This window comes from Bos javanicus, chromosome X, assembly GCF_032452875.1.
Source record: "Bos javanicus breed banteng chromosome X, ARS-OSU_banteng_1.0, whole genome shotgun sequence".
In the NCBI taxonomy this organism is placed as follows: domain Eukaryota; kingdom Metazoa; phylum Chordata; class Mammalia; order Artiodactyla; family Bovidae; genus Bos; species Bos javanicus.
Window position 1 is genome coordinate 64,471,012 of NC_083897.1, and position 7,528 is coordinate 64,478,539.

Sequence of the window (7,528 nt, forward strand, 5' to 3'; positions counted from 1 at the left end):
TAACATTGTGTAACTTGAGTTCCAGAAAAAGATAAGAGAATAAAGGGAAAAAATTTGAATAAATAATAGAAAACAAAATTCACAAATTTACCAAATATATAAATTGCCATATTTATGTAATTAATTAAAGCCCAAGAAAAACAACAACTAGACATATCACAGCTTAGTCACTTAAAACCAAAACTAAAGAGAAAATTTGAAATCGAAAAAATAATGCATTATTCGAGGAGAAGGGTTTAATAAATAACGATGTTACAAAAGAAAAAATGGAGATCAGTAGGTAGTGGGAAAACATGTTTAAGTTCTGGGAAAAAAGTCTGATATCCAGCCTTCATTAATAAAGACAAAACACACATTTTTAGATACAAGAAAATGTAAAAGAATTTGTCACTAACAGGCTTGCATTACTATAAAAAATTATCAAAGAAGCTTTTCAAAGAATTAAGGAAAATAACAACAAAAATAAATGTGGAAATTTGTTAATAAAAACAGTTATAAATCATAAGTTATTGCAAAACAAAACAAAATACTAATATAATCTCTATCATTTGTATTTTAATTGAATAGTTATTCTCGTACTTTACTTGAGGCTCAGGATACTTGCATAAACCATTATGCCAGTGACCTTTGAAATAATGTGCATCAAGTATGAAAATTTAATTTCTAAAGAAATTATGAAAGCTTTGTGTGTATGAAGGAAATTTCTCTAAATTTATTCTTGCAAAGATTTGATAGAGAAATCTGATTTTTTTTTTACTTTTTTTTAAAATTTAAATGTATTTATTTTAATTGGAGGCTAATTACTTTACAATATTGTATTGGTTTTGCCGTACATCAACATGAATCCACCACAGGTGTACACGTGTTCCCCATCCTGAACCCCCCTCCCACCTCCCTCCCCATACCATCCCTCTGTGTCATCCAACAAATCACCAGTCCAGGTTCTATGCAGGATACAGGATGCTTGGGGCTGGTGCACTGGGAAATGTGATTTTTAAATGGTGGAATAAAAAAGGAATTTTCTACTTTAACCTTCTTGAAAATCACACACACAAAAAATAATCAACACCATGCCATAGAAAAAAAGGTTTATCAATGCCCTCTGATATTTGATTAGCTATGAAACTATTGTGTCCAGACAGTGATCTAGAGAAGAATTACTGTACTTTCCATCTTCCCTATTCAGCATTATTTTAATAGCATGAAAGATGTGCTTTTCAAAATCAGAAGTCATGTGAATATAATTTTCAATTATCATTGTCCAACTCCACTTTTCTCCTATTAGCATTCTATTAGTATAGGTTAATTTGACATGATAATAGTTAAAAGCCTGTGTAGAAAGCTTCATAATCATTATAATAGTAGCCAGCATTTATGGAAACTTCACTATATAACAGGCATTTTGCTAAGTTCTGTATAGGAATAAGCTCCTTTAATTTTCACAAGTCTCTAACTCCCAAACATACTATCATCAAATAGCCTATGATGCCTATTTTTGTATCAAATATATATCATAATGAACAATTTCAGTGTCTAATTCCAAAGTGAATTATCCAGTATAATATAAGTAGCCTGCTCTTTTGGAGAAGAAAACAATGCAAAGCAGTGTAAGTCCTTATGTTTAAAATTTGAACAAATTCCAAAGAATAATCACTTTTTTAATCAAATGCATGGAATAACCAAATTTAAGACCAAAATTAAAATTAAGGAATTGTGTTTCACTGAAAGATAATTGTAGTTCTATGACCAATCCATTGATTAATATATTATTCTGACTAATGATATAATTTATTTTGACTTAAGAATATGTAGTAAAGTTTACATTTTTTAAGGGGTCTTTTTCCCAGAAGTCGTGAAACATTACATTCATCATATTCATTTAATTCCTACTGAAATCAGGGTTTCCCCAAATAAGAATTTAGAAGTAATCTCAAATTATCTTGAACATTTAGTCTATATAAGCCCTTTATATCCATAGTTAAAAAAAAAAAAAAACAACAACTCTGAAAGGGTAAGTACATTATTCTTTTCAATGTAAAGGTACAGAAAGTAAGATTGGGAAAATATAGGAGACTTGACAGAGGACACACAATAAATGTGGGAGTCTAATGTAATAGGACTTTTCTTATTGCCCTTCAGTTGTCCACTAGAAGCCACTAAAAAATGCTTAAAAAAGAGTTACTAAGTATCTTTTTCTAAAAGAATCCCCATCAAGCTGCCCAAAATTGTATCCAGATGTTACATTGCAGGCATCCTAAATTACCCATACTATGATCAACCACCACCTTACTATACCCCAACATATAATGCAAGTACTAGGTAAAGTATAGTGCTATCAATATGATTCCTCTGCTTCCTTGTGACAGTGCGGAAGGAACACTGTTTTCTTCTTGAAAATTAAATTGTGTGGCATTCCAAGAAAAATCATTCATAAAATTTGAAGTGTATGCAAGAAGAATAGAGAGGATTCCTGGCTAGATATTTGCTTCAACAGTCGGCTTGTTATTATGTCCCTTATTCCAACTTGATCAGAAAGGAAAAGGGAAAGAGTTGGGGGAAGAAAGAAGGACTTGAAGAAGAGATGGCAGTGGAGCAGCCTGTACTGCAACAGTTCAACAAAGGAACACTACCTAGGTGCCTGCACTTTAAGTGGTTACTGAGGAAAGTAGCTGGGGTATGTGTTCTCTGCAATACTTGCCCAAGAATTTGGTAAGGGTTGAAAGGATGGGAATTGTGCAGTGAGAAAGTCCTAGGTGTCCTGAAAAATACTCACACATGTACACAATAGAAAAGTCAGCATTTGGGTGCCTATGACATAGAGGACAGAGAGAATGTGTTTGTTAGTCAGAAAATCAATAGCAGTAACCAAGAAGTCCACATTTAATTCAAGAGATACTTTCTAAGTTTTCCCCACCTTTTCTCCTTGTAACCTGTAGTAGAGTAGAATTAAGAACTAAGAAGAAAGAGGATGTAGGTTGTTAGCAGAGTATGCCCTCTTCTCAATTCCTGGCCTTGGAGGTCTATGCATAACCTTTGTTGGTGCTTGTAATAAGACAAGTTTTAAGCTTGACATTTTTTTCAATTATGAATTATATATACAGATGTATATAAAATAAACATATACAGGTCTAAGAATAATTGTAAAAACAATGACTCAATATTGTACCACTTAACACTTGAAAATTCTCTCAGGACAGTTCATATGTTCTAATTCATACTTTGTACTTTTCATGTTTTATTTCCTATTTCCCATGCCAACTTCTGATGTCTCATTTCCCACTTCATAAAAATAATAACTGATTCAACATCTGTTTTGTGCTATTGTTTATGTCTCTGTTAAAAATGCCTTTTACAATGCTATTGCTTTTTAAAAGTCAAATGTATTCTAAGGAGATTACATTACAAAAAAGTAAAAGCAAATCGTCTTTCATGTTTACAGATTGCTATTTTTTCCTGGTTGATTTTTGGTTTCCATATGGCATCATTCCCTATTTAATTTTATGACTATCATTTAGTATTTTGTACAGAGCCAGATGCTGGTAAAGAATTCTCTCAATATATCTGAAATGTTCTTCCTTTCACCTATATTTCTGAAGAATATTTTCAATGCTTATGGAATGTTTAAAGTTTTCTTGTTTCATCAGTTCAAAGATATTTTTTTTCTTGACTTCCATTGCTTCTGGTGATGTCAGCTTTCCTTTTTATTTTTCTACTGTGTGTAAAATATTTTTTTCCTCTGTTTTCAAGATTTTATAATCTTTGAATTTTAACAGTTTCACTATGATTTATCTGTGGTAGTTTTCATTCTATTCTTATAAGCGTTCCCTATGGTTCTTGCCAAAGACTTTGACTGTGTGGATTACAATAAACTGTGGAAAATTCTTAAAGGGATGTGAATACCAGACCACCTGATCTGCCTCCTGAGAAATCTGTGTGCAGGTCATGAAGCAACAGTTAGAACTGGACATGGAACAACAGACTGGTTCCAAATAGGAAAAGGAGTATGTCAAGGTTGTATATTGTCACCCTACTTATTTAACTTATGTGCAGAGTACATCATGAGAAATGCTGGGCTGGAAGAAGCACAAGCTGGAATCAAGATTGTCAGGAGAAATATCAATAATCTCAGATATGCAGATGACACCACCCTTATGGCAGAAAGTGAAGAAGAACTCAAGAGCCTCTTGATGAAAGTGAAAGAGGAGAGTGAAAAAGTTGGCTTAAAGCTCATCATTCAGAAAACTAAGATCATGGCATCTGGTCCCATCACTTCATGGCAAATAGATGGGGAAACAGTGGAAACAGTGTCAGACTTAATTTTTTGGTGCTCCAAAATCACTGCAGATGGTGACTGCAGCCATGAAATTAAAAGACGCTTACTCCTTGGAAGGAAAGTTACGACCAACCTAGACAGCATATTAAAAAGCAAAGACATTACTTTTCCAACAAAAGTCCGTCTAGTCAAGGCTATGGTTTTTCCAGTAGTCATGTATGGATGTGAGAGTTGGACTATGAAGAAAGCTGAGTGCTGAAGAATTGATGCTTTTGAACTGTGGTGTTGGAGAAGACTCTTGAGAGTCCCTTGGACTGCAAGGAGATCCAACCAGTCCATCCTAAAGGAGATCAGTCCTGGGTGTTCATTGGAAGGGCTGATGTTGAAGCTGAAACTCCAATACTTTGGCCACCTGATGTGAAGAGCTGACTCATTTGAAAAGACCACGATGCTGGGAAAGATTGAGGGCAGGAGGAGAAGGGGACAACAGAGAATGAGATGGTTGGATGGTATCACTGACTCAATGGACATGGGTTTGGGTGGACTCTGGGAGTTGGTGATGGACAGGGAGGCCTGGTGTGCTGCAGTTCATGGGGTTGCAAAGAGTTGAACACACTGAGTGACTGAACTGAACTGAACTGAAGGTTCTTGCATGTTTTCTATCAAATATGAAAAAATATTCTGGACCATTATTTTTAAATAATTTATCAACATAAAAGTCACACAACATAAAAATAACTATTTTAAAGTGAAAAATTCAGTGGCATTTTGTGCAACCACCACATCTATCTAATTGTACAATGTTTTTATCTCTTCACAGTAAAATTCCTTAGCCATTTAATACTGTCTTCCCATTCCCTTTCCCTGCAGTCTCTGGCAACCACAAATCTGCATATCTATGGATTTATCTAATCTGGATATTTATATAAATGGGATCATACAATATGTGACATTGTCTGGCTTCTTTTAGCATAATGGTTTGGAGGTTCATCTATGTTGCACCATATATCATTATTTAATCCACTTTTTATGGCTGAACAATATCCCATAGTGTGGATATACCACAAACTGTTTTTCTACTCATTCCTTGATGGACACTTGAGCTGTTACAACATTTGGCTATTGTGAATAAAGCTCCTATGAAGGTTTATGTACGTGTATTTGATTGAATATCTATTTTAAATTCTTTTGGATATATACCAAGAAGTGGAATTGCAAGGTCTGATGGTAATTTTATGTTTAACTTTTATATTTGTTTTCATATCAGGTAAACCATTTTGAATTCTTTAAAAAGAAATTCTTCGGTTTTGTGTGTGTGTGTGTGTGTGTGTCAAGTCTTAGTTGTGGCACACAAAGTCTTTGTTGTGGCACATGAACTCTCTAGTTGTGATATGCGGGCTCAGCAGTTGCCACGCACAAGCTCCAGAGAAAGCACATTTCAGTAGTTGCAGCATGTGGGCTCTCAGGATCTTAGTTCCCAAACCAGGAATTGAACTTTTGTTCCCTGAACTGCATGGCAGGTTTTTAACCACTGGACCACCAGAAAAGTCCCCCATTTTGTATTCTTACTAGGAATTCACAAGGGTACCAATTTCTCCAAATTTATGCCAACACTTATTTTTCTTATGATTATTATAGTCATTCTGCTGCTGCTGCTGCTGCTAAGTCACTTCAGTCATGTCCGACTTTCAGTGACCCCAGGGACTGCAGCCTACCAGGCTCCTCTGTCCATGGGATTTTCCAGGCAACAGTATTGGAGTCGGATGCCATTGCCTTCTCCCATAGTCATTCTACTGAGTGTAAAGTAGTACTTTATTTTGGTTTTGATTTGTGTTTCTTTGATGACTAGTGTTGAGCATTTTTTCATGTGCTTATTGGTAATTTATGTATCTTCTTGGAAAATCTATTCAAGGCCTTTGTATATTTATTGATTGGGTTGTTTATCATTTTGGTATAAGTTGTAAGAGTTCTTTATATATTCAGGATACTAGTCTCTTAACACATAAACAATTTCCAAATATTTTTTTTCCTACTTTGTCTATATTTTTTTACTTTCTTCATAATGATACATGGATCAATGGAAAAGAATAAAGAGCCCAGAAATAAACCCACACACTTATGATCAATTAATCTATGATAAAGGAGGCAAGAATATTCAATGGACAAAAGAGTCTCTTCCATAAATGTGGTGCTAGGAAAACTAGACAACTATATGTACAAGAATGAAATTAGAATACTTTTTAATACCATATACAAAAACAAACTCAAAATGGATTAAAGACTAAAGTGTAAGACCATATACTATAAAACTCCCAGAGGAAAATATAGGCAGAACATTCTTTGACATCCAGAGAAGGCAATGGCACCCCACTCCAGTGCTCTTGCCTGGAAAATCCCATGGACGGAGGAGCCTGGAAGGCTGCAGTCCATGGGGTCGCTGAGAGTCAAACACGACTGAGCAACTTCACTTTCACTTTTCACTTTCATGAATTGGAGAAGGAAATGACAACCCACTCCAGTGTTCTTGCCTGGAGAATCCCAGGGATGGCGGAGCCTGGTGGGCTGCCATCTATGGGGTCGCACAGAGTCAGACACGACTGAAGTGACTTAGCAGCAGCAGCATACTAAGATTTTTTGGTTCTGTCTTCTAAAGCATGGAAAATATAAGCAAAAATAAACAAATGAGACCTATTTAAAATTAAGGAAAAGTCAACCTACTGAATGAGAGAAAATATTTGCAAATGTTATAACTAATAAGGGGTTAACATTCAACATATATAAATAGCTCATACAACTCAACAAAGAGATTTATAAAAAACAAATTTATTAAAATCTGTTTATAAGCAACAAACATATTAAAAATAAGGGAAGAAGACCTGAGTAGACATTTTTCCAAAAAAAAAAAGCAGTTGGCCAACAGGTACATGAAAAGATGTTCGGTGTCATTAATCATCAGAAAAATGCAAATCAAAACTACAATGAACTATCACTTCCCACCTGTCAGATGGCTAGCATCAAAATTAATTATATCTTTTATAAAAATAATTATTTAAATAAATTATTTATTTAATAAAATAAATTATGTAATTAGTGCTATATGTAATTAGTCATTTAATCCTTGCTATATTTTAATTTAATGAATTAAGAAGCTGCTTTGTGTCTCTGTTGTAACCAAAAACAACTTGCCTTAAATTTGAAATAAAACAGAGTTCAGTTTAACAGAAGCCTTTGAAAACTAAAAAATAAATTTTGTCC